This window comes from Pogona vitticeps, chromosome 5, assembly GCF_051106095.1.
Source record: "Pogona vitticeps strain Pit_001003342236 chromosome 5, PviZW2.1, whole genome shotgun sequence".
Lineage (NCBI taxonomy): Eukaryota > Metazoa > Chordata > Lepidosauria > Squamata > Agamidae > Pogona > Pogona vitticeps.
In genome coordinates, this window is record NC_135787.1 from 37,444,656 (window position 1) to 37,459,701 (window position 15,046).

General features: G+C 39.6%; 1 long non-coding RNA gene across 1 annotated transcript; it reads right to left on the reverse strand.

Annotated features, from left to right (window-relative positions):
• Window positions 1-2,837: 2,837 nt before the first annotated feature.
• On the reverse strand, window positions 2,838-14,342 carry LOC144583272 (uncharacterized). The gene is made up of 2 exons (XR_013536975.1): window positions 14,120-14,342; window positions 2,838-12,678 (listed from the first exon to the last, which is right to left on the reverse strand). It is a non-coding gene; the product is annotated as an uncharacterized LOC144583272 (long non-coding RNA).
• Between the last annotated feature and the right edge of the window lie 704 nt (window positions 14,343-15,046).

A 15,046-nucleotide genomic window follows, 5' to 3' on the forward strand; every position in this document is an offset into this window, starting at 1 on the left:
TTGTAATTCATTTTATTTTTGTACTGTAGCTTCATAACACATTGTATAACTATTTTCAGTTATAGTACAAAAAACTCTTTTGCCCTTGGTACTAAAGCAGATGTACAAACACTAAATGCCAAAGGACGAGTGCTGGATTTCATTTGTTTTTCTAATATTGTAAGACACATGGTAATTCTTGATTGATTTTATTTTAAGCTGACCTGAAAAGATATTATTTGGAGTCAAGAAATTGCTACTGTTCCTATGGGAGCCATTAAATTCAGAACTTTATGTAATTCCAATGGCATCAGAGAATAGCCTTAGCTCTTAATATTGCTCTTTTCATCAAAGCTGACACTCCTGGGGCCAAGTACACTTAATGTTTACAAAAAGGCAAAAGTATGATCAGAATTTGACCAATTCCACAGTAACCCTCTTGTGATTTACCCAGTTGTTTCCAACATGTTTAGATGGGAGTGAGTGCCTACAGCCCACCACACTTGTTGCTTTCTCCACATGTAGATGAAAAAGTTCATTGCATAGGAAAGGCTCCTTCCCATGTGTAGGCTCTCCACAGGAACAAGAACTCTATTTACACAGGCCTCACACCTTAGTTTGAATGCAAAACCTATATAGAAAGGCATATTTTAGATGGAGAAAAAAATGCAATCATGTATTTTAAAACAATATGCCTGCAGAAATGTATACTTCCTGTCACCAGTTAAGTAGGAATAGGGGAGGAGGGTTCAAGAACTGGCTTGATGGTGCTTATATTTTTCACCTACTTTTATCCTGCACTGGTGACAGAGGAGAAAGTACACAAATTTGTTACAGATCTGCAGCCACCAATAAAGATGTTTAATAGTGCTTTGATACTTTGGTGAACATTAGGGGTATGAAAATATTGTCGGATTAATTTCCAAATATTTGCTGTAGAAATTGGGAATGACATATCTAACCAGATTTAGAGGTCTGTACCATTTGATCTGAGGTATTTGAAAGTATTTGTAGTACTTTTAGGTGTGGTTCCGGATCAGGAGAAAAAAAAATTAAATCATGAAAGTGTGGAGGAAAGGGGGAATATGATCTGTTTTGAGGTGTATTATACAGCATCATCAACTTTGAGAATGTGGAGCATTTTCAGGGTGTAGACCAGGGGTCTCAAACATGTGGCCCGGGGGCCATTTGCAGCCCCCCAGGATGATAGTTTATGGCCCTCGCCTTGCCTGCCCCCCAAAGCACCCACACATCCTCTGCTGTCAAGAATAAAAAAAAAGCCTTGCCTTGCTCGCCGGCTCTCTCCCAACACAGCACCTCTTGCACCCTCCATCCAGAACTGCAGCCTGCCAGCCAGCCCACCTGTCTGTCAGCTAAGGAAACTCCTGGGCAGCTTCCTCGGGCTCCTGCTCCGCTTGGCGGAAAATCTGATGCGGCCCAGCCTCACCCAGACTCTGCCTCTAGCGGCCCCCAGGTAAATTGAGTTTAAAACCCCTGGTGTAGACAAAGCTCATGCCAGCTTCTTCCTGCCTCTGTTTCCTCCCCAGTAAAACCGTGTATGTGTGGAAGGTATCTCCTGACTATTCTTGGTCAGTAGTGTGCCCACTCATAGCCTAGCTCATTTGGCACTAATCCATTCTGGAACATACACAGGCAGTTGTGGAGGGAAAAAAACCCAAGAGTAGCTGCCCAGGAAAAAAACAGCAGATAGGTATATTCCAGAAGATATTTTTTCCTGGTAGAAAGTGGCTGAGTTGCTGGACTCAGAAACTGAGCTGTGAAACTGTCTACCATCCCCATCCCCATGGACAAACTCAAAATCCAGGAACTAGAATCTTTGCTAACAGGCTTTCCCAAATGTTTGCCAAAAATGCAGGGAAGGGGAGAGAAAGACAGTTGATTTATAGGTAATATTAGGGGAGATTAAACTCTGCTCTCATCAGATGAAAGTTCCCCTCCCCTGAAAAAAGGACCTCCTCAAGCCCCCCAAATCTTTGCTCCTTGTCAAAGGATTTGTGTGAAAGATATTTCATTTATAGATGATGCTAACTGCAAAAATGAGCCTTTGTCCCTACATGGCCACTGAAATTGGACACTGCCAGTAACATAAGTATCTACTCCTTGAATGGAAAGCCCCAAATAGAAAGTGATAATGAAAAATTAGGTAATTAGAAACTAGTAACATGTTTTACCTCCAGGGAGCTGATTTGCATACTGCCAAAGTGAGAAAAGTGACAACCAGATGTCTCTTAGGAGTTGGAGGAGTACAGTTTCTAAACACATAACTGTCTAACACAATTTGACCATTACTATTGTTGAACTTATTTTGAACCCATCAAGCAGTTTCTGTCTTTAGCCACAGATGTAGCATTGAAAATATATCAGCAAGTGGACTACAGTCCAGGGAAACATATACCAAAGAAATAGCAAGTCTCTTTGAGATACTGTGAGAGTTAGTTTTGCAATATATTAACACAGCTTCCTCCCCCCCCCCGGAAATTTTTCAAATTGCTGAAGAAAGGGACTTTAACATGTATTACAGTATCTTCGAACTACGCAGTTGAGCCTTGAATATCTTCCGCATCCAGCTGTTGAAGCAGGCAGCACATACTGTGATACAGATTTCTTGTGTTTTCTGGTTTTTTGTGCACAATGCACAAGGGTTTATTACAGAAAATGCTCCAGCAAGTACAAGTTTTTTCCCCCTTCGATGCTGCCATGGTTGGCTCCAGGCATTTTTTTGTTATTTTGTAGATCCCCATTACAATTTTGATACAAATCCCCCAGCAGGTAACAAATCTTATAAAAGGCTCTTAGACCTGAATTCCACTTCTCTACCTTCTCTTGCCAAAAATGGAGCAGGTATCCTCTGCCATCTTTTGCGGTTTAACCTGTTTGTATCCTTATTTGATTTCAGTTCCTCCCATGGTTTCATTTAATTTCAATGATTAATGACTAGTAATAATAATTTCCCGGCACATTCCCCCCCCCCCTTGTGGTACTTTTTCACAAACCAGTTGGTATTTGACCTGGGTTGGGCAAAGAAATGTCCAACTATGCCAGGGGCCACCAATTGTGTTATCTTCCTTTGTCTCTCTTCTGTTTTTCTAACAGGTCTATAGGCCGCAGTGATTAAGCTAAAGCTGCAACAACACAGCCAAATAGTGCATAATTTGCAGGTAGTGTAAAAGAGATGAATTCAATTTTTTTTGCTGGTCACATGATGCAAAAGCCAATACTAATTAGTCCATTCCCTTTTGTTCCTTTCACAGAGGTTTTTTCTCTGCCATGATGGACTTCTACTTTTTTTCATACCAGAATTATTTGAACAGACTTTTTTTCTTCTGATCAGCTATTTCATTCTCTAAAAGGAGGTGGAGCTTGACTTCGGATGGAATTCTGGTCAGATACTAAGCTGAGCATGATATTTTGGACAGTGGGAACACTACCCCAGCAGGCTTTCTCCCTAGTCACCCCAAACATTTTTTTTAAAAAAATAGACTACAACATTTAGCAAATCACTACTACATTGATATACTAGTTTAGCACTAGATCAGCTCTGCAAGGACAAAAAAAAAAGATATGAAATCAGTGTACTTTTGCCACTCACACAGTGTTAACAACATGACATCAGAACAAGATTCATTGTTTTCCTTTGGACTGACAAGAGGGGAAATAAAAAAATAAAATTAAAATGCAGATAAGATGTTTTACAGATTTAAAAGTCTTAATGAATAATTTTATGTTGGATTTCTCCATACAAAAGAATCCTATTTTTACAGGAAAAATATATTCCTAATGGAAAATGGGTTCAGTGATAGCTGTCTAACATTTTTCACATGGGGACACTTTGTTCCAATAACAACTCAGTATCTACTGTATCGTGCAAAATGTACTAAAGGTCAGCCTGAACTCTTGAGCCCCAGTTGGATGTGGGGCAGAGCTGACAGTAATGGTAAGATAGAATGATAATCACTGAATACAAGCATGTCTAAAGGGGAAATCTATGAAGTTCAGGAACAAACCAGAACTTTTCTTCATCCTTTGTCCTGCTTATAAGTAATTATATATAGACAGTGTCTAACAGTTTTTCTAAGTGTAATGCTCATCAATTCACCAGTTACACATAGTGCTTTAACAGCTCTCTGGGTGGCTTACAATTTAATTATGCAGGATGCACATTTCACATACACCCCAGCTGGGTATTCTGTTTACTGACCCCAGAAGGATGGAAGGCTGACTCAACCTTGAATGGCTACCTGGGATAGAACCTTGGTCATGAGCAGAGTTTTGGCTGCAGTACTGCAGTTTGACCACTGCACCATGAGGCTGCTGTCAAGTCCCTCCTTTCTCATCCTGAGTAGAGGAATTATGATATGTATGGATGTCCTCATTCTAGCAAGATATTCTTTAGTGAATATATTTAGAATTTTGATGTAAATGTGTCTTTATTAATTCTCTCTGTTTCTGAGGCCATCAAGTGCTTTACATGAAAGGAAGACAAAGATCGATCAAGTTTCATTCTTCATTTTTGAGGATGATTTCTCAAGATACTTTGAAGTGTTTTCCATATCAGGAAGCCAGGTCAGTTTCCCCATTTTTTTCTCTTTTTTTACTCATGTGATGCTTGGTGCTAATAGATTGTTTATTTAAGGTGCTTATATTTCACATAAAAAGTGTACCAAATGACTTCATAAATTAAAGAACACATGATAAATAATATGCAAAAACACATACATACATTTTAATGAGCAGCTAATCAAAATTAGTTGTAAGGCGTTTTGTAGCCCTGTGGAAAAGATGAGACATGGTTCATTAAGACAGGAAAAAAATCTGTATTTAAATCTGTTTGATGCCAAGGGTTTAATCACAGAGGATGTCCCTATCATACAGTACGAAATATTACAGAAAATAAAAGAATATCAAGAAATTAATTTAGTCTCCAGATACACATTTATCTATTAAGACATGCATGAATATATACTTATATATTTAACCAACCCATGGTCTGTTTTAACAATTTGCAACAGCTATATCATCTGTTTTAAAAAGAGAGATTAATTATGAGATGAAAGATTAAAACTAGGTCTTTTTTCATGGTAGAAAAGTAATACACATACTGTACATTTTGATTCACCAAACAGAGTTCTTATTTTACTTTAGAACTTGTTATGAAGGGGTAGAGAGAAGAAAAGAAGAAAAGACAATCAAGACATCTAATCAATTCTCATTAAAAAAGGGAGAGGGGTGTGTTTCCTAACATACACTGACAAAATGTAATAATTTCTGCATTCATGCTTTGTATTTTTTCATGTGATCCATAGGTATTTCTGTTCTCTCAAACAGCAGTTTTTCCCTCCTCCCCCTTTTAAACTGCAGAGAACTTATAATGTCACGTGTGTGGGATTTCTGCCTTTGGAAAACCTCCAGATCACTGTAAATTCCAGATGGCTACCTAAATTCCTCCAGATATGAAACTTTTGGAGTTGCTGTTGTTTCCATTAGTGTGGTTGATAAAATAGTCCATGTTCTCCTCCCCCCATTCCCTCATGACTTTAAAGCAATATCTGACATTCAAATGCTACATGAGGTGGATGCTGCATTTTCTGAAATTTTCTTAACAGCTTCACACCATTTAGAGCAAATCATGCTACAAAGGCAGCCTGGTAGACAAGGGAATCATGATGGTAAGCCTCTGTATTCTGTGAGACATTCATCTAAAATGTGACTGGCACAGATAAAGAAGGATGAATTGGTTGGTATTCATGTCATTCAAATCTGTTTGCTTTAAAAGAAAAAAAAATAGTCAAAGAAAGCTCCCTGCATGTTGTCAACAGCAAATGACTCAATAAATTTTTATCTCAGGAAGGGATTCTCAAAACTTTGTCACAGGAAATATTCTGAAGTCTGGACAGAATTTGTCTCAATCCTCTGAAGTGGTACACAGAGAAACAAAACACTTTGCCCCATTTCTCCTCCTCTCAGGCAACCAGATTAAAGCATGATAGTCAGGGCTATATGAATAAGAAAGACCTTAGCAAAGCCCAAGGGGGGGGGGAAATCCACCCTTATCTTTTCTTGCTCATACTTAACCAAAAATAGAGAATTATTTGGGAAGAGGCTAAACAAGTACATTAAAACATGGTGTGAGGAAGTCATGCATTTATCACATTCCATGTGTGTTCAGCAGTCATAAGAAGGGGCTCTACATACGAGCTGTTGTACACAGAGCTTTCCTATGCAATGAGGATGCTAAGCCTGCACTCGGTGATGGAGTTTTGTGTCCACACTGGTATATTCTTTCTCAAATTTAATTGAAGGCATATGGGCTAGCCAGGATACGTTTGGTAGTAGGTGTGCTTGGAATTGTAGAGGATGGCTAGACCCATCCATTCTTTTTATACTTTGGAGTGTTCCTCTGACCTTCCATAGGAAGGGAAGATGAGCCTGGCAGCAGAACTCTCAGTTGTGCACATATTCAAGCTATTTCCTGTTTTCTACACTGTGGGAAACTTCTTCTTAAAGGCTGTAGCTGCATTCTGCTTCAGTGATGTGCACACACTCCTGGCAGGATGTGTCAGCTGCCAGCGGGTGGGGTAGCCCCCTCTTCTGCCCTTTTGCTCAGAGGTAGAGCATAAGATCAAAGGGTTATTTTAGCCAATCCTAGTTACAATTAGGTAACTAGTATCCTATCTGTTTTTCTCATAACATTCATGCTAAGTCAATAAAAGAGCTCTCAGGACGTTGCCAGTAGGCTCTGCTGGCTCAGACTTTCACTGTTGACTCTTTTGTTCTCTCTTAAAGGCAACTAGCCTTCCTTTGTTCTGTCATCACCAACAGTTGGCGCCAAAGCAGGGACATCATGTGAAACAATCAAAACAGTTCACCTCACCCGGCAAGGGCTCCAGACACGTCCTCACATCCTCTTTTGGATCCGGGTGAGTATTAATTCAAGATGGGAAACATTTTCACAGTGGTTCATATTCAACATAAGAAAGACCTGATTTACTTGCTCCATAAATAAGTCCACCATGGTGTATCTGCCTCAGTAGAGGATTTAATGAGAGAAATAGGTAGTCATTGTCCTTGGCACTCATTTTCCTTGGCACTACACACTCTTTCATATATGCATGAGGAGCCATTTCACATATGGATTTACATGTGTGAATATATGATGGGTACGGGTGGAGAGCCAGTCCTCAATATGAGGTTATCTAGCACTGATCTGTTTCCTTGCACATGTTCAGGAGCCTCTTGGATGAGGTAAACAAATGAAGGAAGCTTGATTTCACCAACTGGTGCAAATGCTCTCCACCAGCCTACAAACTTTGGAGGAGAACGTCTCTTAAGCGTAAAAAATGATATTTTCCTCAACAGAGCAAACTTCTTCCTCAATTTTTCTCGGTTACTTAAAAAAGGAAAGTTTCTTGGCTATAAAACTAGCATATAAGGAAAGAGAAATTCTAGAGTGCTGTCCTCTGAATATGCCGGCCACAGAGACTGGCGAAATGTTAGGAACAATAACCTTCAGAACATGGCCAAAGAGCCCAAAAAACCCACAAGAACCTCTAGAATTTATCTCTAACATAGTTTATATTTTGTTGTTGTTGCTGCTGCTGCTGGATACCACTTTGGTAATATTTCATTACTTTTTTTAGGTTAGGCATCCTTCAGTCTCGAAAGACTATGGTAACGTGCTCTGTATGGAGGACTTGGAACAACGCCTAGTGTGGCTGACGGGGCCAATTCGAGAGTGACAATCTCTTCCACACTGAAGACAAATCCAATCTGACCCCTGTCCAGGTCCCTGCTTTTGCTGCTTTTGTGACTTCCTCTTCACCTCGGCCTGCTGGATAAGGGTCTCTTCAAATTGGGAGAGGCCCGTGATGCAGTGCCTGCCTCCAGGCTGAACGCTCAGATGTCAGGGTTTCCCATCTGTTGAGGTCTATTCCTAAGGCCTTCAGATCTCGCTTGCAGATATCCTTGTATCGCAGCTGTGGTCTCCCTCTGGGGCGATTTCCCTGCACTAATTCTCCATACAGGAGATCCTTTGGAATCCGACCATCAGCCATTCTCACGACATGCCCAAGGCAATGTAGACATCGCTGTTTCAGTAATGTGTACATGCTGAAAATTCCGGCTCATTCTAGGACTACTCTGTTTGGAACTTTGTCCTGCCAGGTGACAACAAAAATCCGTCAGAGGCAACGTATATGGAAGGTGTTCAGCTTCCTCTCCTGCTGTGCACATTATTACTTATCCAGCTACTAATCCAACTAAAATCTTAGCAACTTAAAATTCAGTTACTATGTATTCAGTGAGCATTCTTAAGTCAAAATTATTATCCACAAACCTTCTTGCCTTGTTACACTGTTGTAAAAGAACTTTTGGAGACAAATTGCTTTAAGTTAAGAAATAATTTTCTGTTGTATTTAGAGTTGTGTGACTCAGGATGCAACTATGTCTACAGTGATTTCCTGAGGATTTTGGTTAACAATGTATTCAATGCAAATATTTGAAATATACTAAGGAAAAATATAAGGATGATATTACAAAATATATTATTGGGAATACTTTCCCAACAATACAATGTCTCTTAAGCATTAAAAGGCTTCCAACTACTGACCTCTTGGTACACTGGCATACAATGAACAAACAGACTCATTCAGCTTTTTGCAATATTGCACTGGATTAGAAACCTTCTGTTGTTAAACCCAAGCTGAAGTAAACAGTACGATTTTTCACAAAGCCTTAGCCACACAGAATGTGATGCCATCCCCAGTCTCCAAAACAACACTGACATGATATTTAAAGAGGCTCATGAAGGAGAAGTTGTAATCACGACCAAGCCCGGCTATAATCAGGAAGCTGAAAGACAGATTTCGAATAACACATCATATGGACCTTATCCTCACATCCTGGTGAAGAATTCTGGATAGAACAGCATAAATTAATGATGGATCATGCTGTGGGTGTGTAGGACGATCTACATGGAAATTCCCCAGAAGCCTTAACCAGTTGATACTATCCTGAGCAGTGCCATTGTGGTTATGTGGAGTGGAGGGGAAAAGTTAAAAAAAAGGGGGGAGCCAGGGTCTTATTATCATAGGGAAGTGGGAAATCTTGCTGATGCAGCACAGGTAGGATTAGCAATTAGTCTCAGCATGGCAATATTTAGAAAGTTTCCAAGAACAAGATGTTTTTTGAATACTCATGTCATCTCTTTTCTACCTCCCATCTAAAAGTAATGAACCAAGTGATCCTCATTGTCTTAGATCACAACTGAGATATTCCTGACCATATGTTATCATTGCCCGAAGTTCATAAGGATACTATAGTTTCCTGGTCTCCTTCTATGGTGAGGCCTAGATATATTCCACAAAGATAGACCACCAGCAATCAGGGTTAACCATGCCAGGTAAAGCTGTAGCACATCTCACTACAAAACCTTGCAAGTTTGTTCTCATCCACAATTACTTTAGCTTTGGAAAACACAAGGCTGTACACTGGATTTGGATGACTCACAAACTCTGACCATTTGGTCTGATTTGAAGAACATCTGGATTAAAGCAGAATGAGCAGATCTGGTTCCAGGGCAAAGCAAAGCAAATATGGGAATTGATTTTTCGATGAATCATGCTGAATGGAGCACAACTTGCTCCCACCTCTTTTGTTGTTGTTGTTTTTTTAAAGGGAAGGCACGTAAAGATACCTATTATGCAAACCCCTGAAGTTAACTGTCAGCAGATTAACTCCCTTCTTTAAGGACTGCTGTGTCTTCAAATTGCATGCAAAATGAAATATGTTACAGACATTTTGGGTTTCCGGTGCATTGACTTTACAAATATACTAATCAATGGCTGGAATCCTATTGTGGAGTTCTGCAGCACGATTTCAGACAAACAGAAATCATATGAATAAAACTTGACTGGGACTCAGGAGCAATCTTCTACATGCCAAATCAAGAACAGGACAAAAGACATCACTTGTAGTTCCCACTTAAAATCACTCAAAAGACATGCATGTTTTATGATGGCCATCAACATTTTTTCCACTTATAACTTCTGTACTCCTTTCCTGTCTTCCCTCTTTAAGTATAACTCTAGACTATCTATGGGCTGTATTCCTCTGTTGCACTAGGATTAAACAAATATGTTACCCCACAATGTATGTATTGCACTCCTTATCTATGACTAGATGACATTTGCATTACTCTAAAAACCACCATTAAGAACTCTTTCTGTCACCAACAAGAACTGCCAATGGTCTTTAATGATCACTGATTGTCCAGTCTGACAATCTGATTTCGGTATCTCCCATCTGGTGATGTCCATGTGTAGAGTTGCCTCTTATGTTGTTGGAAAAGAGCGTTTGTTATGACCAGCTTGTTCTCTTGACAAAACTCTATTAGCCTTTGCCCTGCTTCGTTTTGAGCTCCAAGGCCAAACTTCTCTTTTGTTCCTTTTATCTCTTGACTCCCTCCTTTAGCATTTCAATCCCCTATAATGAAAAGAACATCTTTCTTTGGTGTCAGTTCTAGAAGGTGTTGTAAATCTACATAGAATTGGTCAATTTCAACCTCTTCAGCATCAGTGGTTGGTGCATAAACTTGGATTACTGTGATGTTTAAAGGTCTGCTTTGGATTCTTATTGAAATCATTCTATCATTTTTGAGATTGTACAGCTTTCCTCACTCTTTTGTTGACTGTGAGGGCTACTCCATTTCTTCTATGGGATTCTTGCCCATAGAGAGATGATAATCGTCTGAATTGAATTCACCAATTCCTGCCCATTTTAGTTCACTGATGCCCAGGATATCAGTGTTTATTCTTGACATCTCCTGTTTTACCACATCCGGCTTCCCAAGGTTCATATATCTTACATTCCAGGTTCCTGTGCAGTATTTTTCTTTGCAGCATTGGACTTTCCTTTCACTTCCAGGCATGTCCACAGCTGAGTGTCCTTTCGGCTTTGGCCCAACCACTTCATTAGCTCTGGAGCTGCTTGTCCTTGTCCTCTGCTCTTCCTCCTTAGCATGTTGAATGCTTTCTGACCTAAGGGACTCATCTTCCAGCGTCATATCTTTTAGCCTTTTGTTTCTGTCCATGGAGTTTTCTTGGCAAAGATACTGGAGTGGCTTGCCAATTCCTGCTCCAGGTGGATCACGTTTAATCCTAACTCTCCACTGTGACCAGTCCGTCTTGGGTATCTCTGCATGGCATAGCCCATAACTTCTCTGAAATACTCAAGCCCCTTCGCCATGACAAGGCAGCAATCCATAAAGGGACAGATAGTGTTAGCCCAGTAAATATTGATGTATCTGCTGATTTCTTCAGGAAGAGTTAAAGGTGCTGTATAGTGCAAAGGGCAGGGCAGTTTGGGATGAACCAGTTCACCACTGCCATCCCTTTGGACAGCAGGGTCTCCAAAAATGGTTTACTTTCTGTTTTACAAACAACAACCTGTGGGGAATTTACAAAAACCTGATCATTTGCAGCCTAAATTTATGGTAGATAGATATTTATTGTGCCAGTCCAAAGACAACAGCAAAATTAAATAAGGATGTTTCAGTCTCTCTAGACAGTTTTGGATGCCATTTAGGTTTTTAGGACTATAGATTTATTTATTATTCATTCATTTGTTTTATTTATAAGCCGTCTTTCTTGCGATAAGAGGACCCTTGTGCTCTCTACTTAATTTTCTTCTTAGGTACTGTTTTTACACTTTTTATTTGCACATCAGAAAGCTACTCAAAGACTCCATTCCCCATGAGATGATACTGATCCAGCTGCCTAAGTCTTCTGTTATCTCAGCTTTTGTGAGCTTTCATTAAGAGGCTGGATGTTTTGGAATAAACAAATCTCTGGATTCATAGGATGTCCAATAACCTGAAAACAGATGAAGAGATAGTTATTTTTTTAGGCGAATGTTTTCTTTGACCAAGAAAATGATTCCCTTAACATCTTTCCATTCATGCCCTTCCCATAGTAATAATCAACAAGTCATCTTGGGAGTACAGACTGAATCATCATTTGTGGTATTTATGAGGTAGATAATATTATCTCGTTTGTACCCTGTTCAGTTGAATATGCTTTTGGGACTTTTCCATTTGAGTGAAGCAACTTGTTACTTTGGGGTTTCTCTTAGCTCAGGGCTTCTCCCATGTTTTCAATGTTTACATGAAGCCACTAAGGGAGGTCATCTAAACCAGTGGTCCTCAACCTTGGGCCTCCAGATGTTCTTGGACTACAACTCCCAGAAGCCTTCACCACCACCTCTGCTGGCCAGGGTTTCTGGGAGTTGAAGTCCAAGAACATCTGGAGGCCCAAGGTTGAGGACCACTGATCTAAACTCTAAGGCTTGTGTTTCATCTCCATGCTAATGATAACCAGCTCTATTTCAGTTTTTCGTCTGATGCCAAGGAGGTTGTAGAAGTCTTAAATATTTGTCAAAATGTTGTAAGGTATTGGATATGAGCAAACAAATTCTTAAATTACTTGGGCTTGCTAGTCAATAGAAAAAAAAAACAACCTACTGTTGGGATTATAACCTGTTTTGGATGGCTTGCACTTTCTCTTAAGGGCCAGAATTGCAGTTTGAAGATATTCTTGGAATGCAGCATTGCAGCCAGAAGACCGCATGGCAGCTATGGACATCAGTACCTTTCCCCAGCTTCAGTTTGTGAGTCAGCTGCATATCCTAGGGAATAAAGATTTGGGCACAGTGACGCATGCTTTAATTACCTCCTAATTAGACTACGTGCTCTACATGGAGCTGCCCTCAAAAAGTGTTTGGAAACTAGCTAGTGCAGAAGGCAGCAGCTCAATTTTTGTCTGATGTGTCATTTAGATGCTATCTATCACTTGACTCAAATCAATTGAACTGGTTTCCAGTTTACAGTGGTGCCTCTTAAGACAAATGCCTCGCAGGACAAAAAAAAACTCGCAAGACAAATGGTTTTGGCAATGGGGGGTTGATGACTTGCAAGACAAATTTTCCTATGGCCATGCTTCGCAAGACAAATATTTTCCATTTTTTGTTCCTGCCTCATGTTTGCTGATTTTTAAATGTTTTTCTATGATGTTAAAAAAGTTAAAGTTTTTTGATTGAAATTTTTGAAATCATCTGCACAATATGTATGGTTTTAAAGAGCACTTAATAAACCCTTTGTAAACCAAATTTGACTTTGTTCTGACTTTTTTTGGCCATAGGAATGCATTAATTGTCGCAAGACAATTTTTCGCAAGACAACATTAACCATGGAACGAATTAAATTCGTCTTGCGAGGCACCACTGTATTTATTATATTAATTTAATATTTTCATTTTGATTTATAAAGATATAAATGATTTGCTTTCAGAATATTTGAAAATGAGGGAAGCTCACAACTGGATCTCTCAGAAATTTAGGGTTCAGGCACCCACCATCATGATCTGAGTTGTCCCTTTCCGAGAGGCTGCTCCTTCCTATATGTATTTGTGTGGAATTTGAGATCTTCAAGAAATGTCTTGTTGTGTTCCCCCCCCCCCCCGCACAACTATGTAAAGTACAGAAAACAGGGGTTGCTCTTTGGCAGCTCCTCAGTTGTGGAACTATTCCCAAGGGAAGTCAGGCTTTTCCCATCCCTTATGATCTTCCTAGTGGAAAACAAAGAGTATATGCATTTCAGCATAATATTGGTGTTTGAAGGTGGCCTTGTAGCTGGTTATTAGATATTTTGGTCTGCTTTCTAAAATGCTGTCTTTTAACATTGATTTCTAAATTAATTTTATCTGTTTATAAGTATATTTTTTAAAAAAATCTTTTCAAGGGTGTGAATCAGACCTGAGAAGCAATACACACATCCTTTTAATTAATCCATACTGGGTCAGAGAGTACATTTAAAGGTAAGTATGTCTATACTTACCATTTAGTTGGGGCTTCTGGACTTCAGAAAAGTCAAAACGTCCCTTGGGGCCCACTTAGAAACAAAGTGAGGCCAGCCATCCAGGAGCACACAGGTTCAAGAACACGCCCAGAATATGAATTTCATTTTTCTAAGGGAATGTAACTGGCCATGTAGTTATGTCTAGATCTGTTTTCATACTCATAAAAAAATCATTCTGTATTGGCAGAATAAAGTTGCTGCTAATTCACTCACCTCCAGCCTTTCAGTGATGCTCACCACCATTTTGGGTCCTAGACTGTCTGCCTAGAAGCAGATGAGAAGGAGACAGTTGGGTGTCTTCAGCATACTGATGGCATCCAAACTATCCTCCTCTCACCCCCACCCTGCTCCATCCAGGACACCTCCGCATAGATCCTAGATGTATTAATTCAAGAATACTGTCTCACTGTTCAGCATCCATGTTCCAAAAACTAAAAAGAAAGAAGGGGGGAAGCTGAACGTGAAACAGCACAGCATACGCCTATGCATGAAATATAGATCTGTTGACCCCCTCCCCCCCACTCAAGACAAGCGGCATTGAAATTGATAGTAGAAGAGAGGTTTATATCGGACAGGAAACTGCAAAGGAACAAAGAGAGGGGGGCTTCAATGAATGGCAAATGATGAAAGGAAGTATTTTCTCTTACTTTTCGTCTTAACAAATTAGTTTAATCTGTGTCCAGCAGTGATTGTATTGTTGTCACAGGCTGAAAAGGGAATTGCCACTAAGGTAAGCTGAATGACCTTTGAAAGTGTTGTAAAAAGAAATGGTCTTTTGTAATAAAGTCCAAAGAGGCTTGAGGAAATGGAGTATTTGGGGGATAAATTGCATATCATTTGTGGCTGTTTCAGAGCTCACTGCTTGCACAGGCTTATGGCTTTCTGAGAGGAGGAATATTCCGATTATGAAACCTGAGGTACAATCGTTTGTATTGTGTCCTTGTTGCCTCCCTCCCTTGTGCCACTTTTCTTTGGGGCTCTTTTATATTCAAAGTTATTTTGAAAACGCAATTTAGTTTTTAAGGCAAATCTGCTTTGTAGAGTGTTTTAAAAAACTTTGTAAGAATGCTTTCTGATTTTTTTAAAATAAATCTACTGGAGCTTTATTTTGTATGAGCAAAGTTGGAACTGTATATTTAG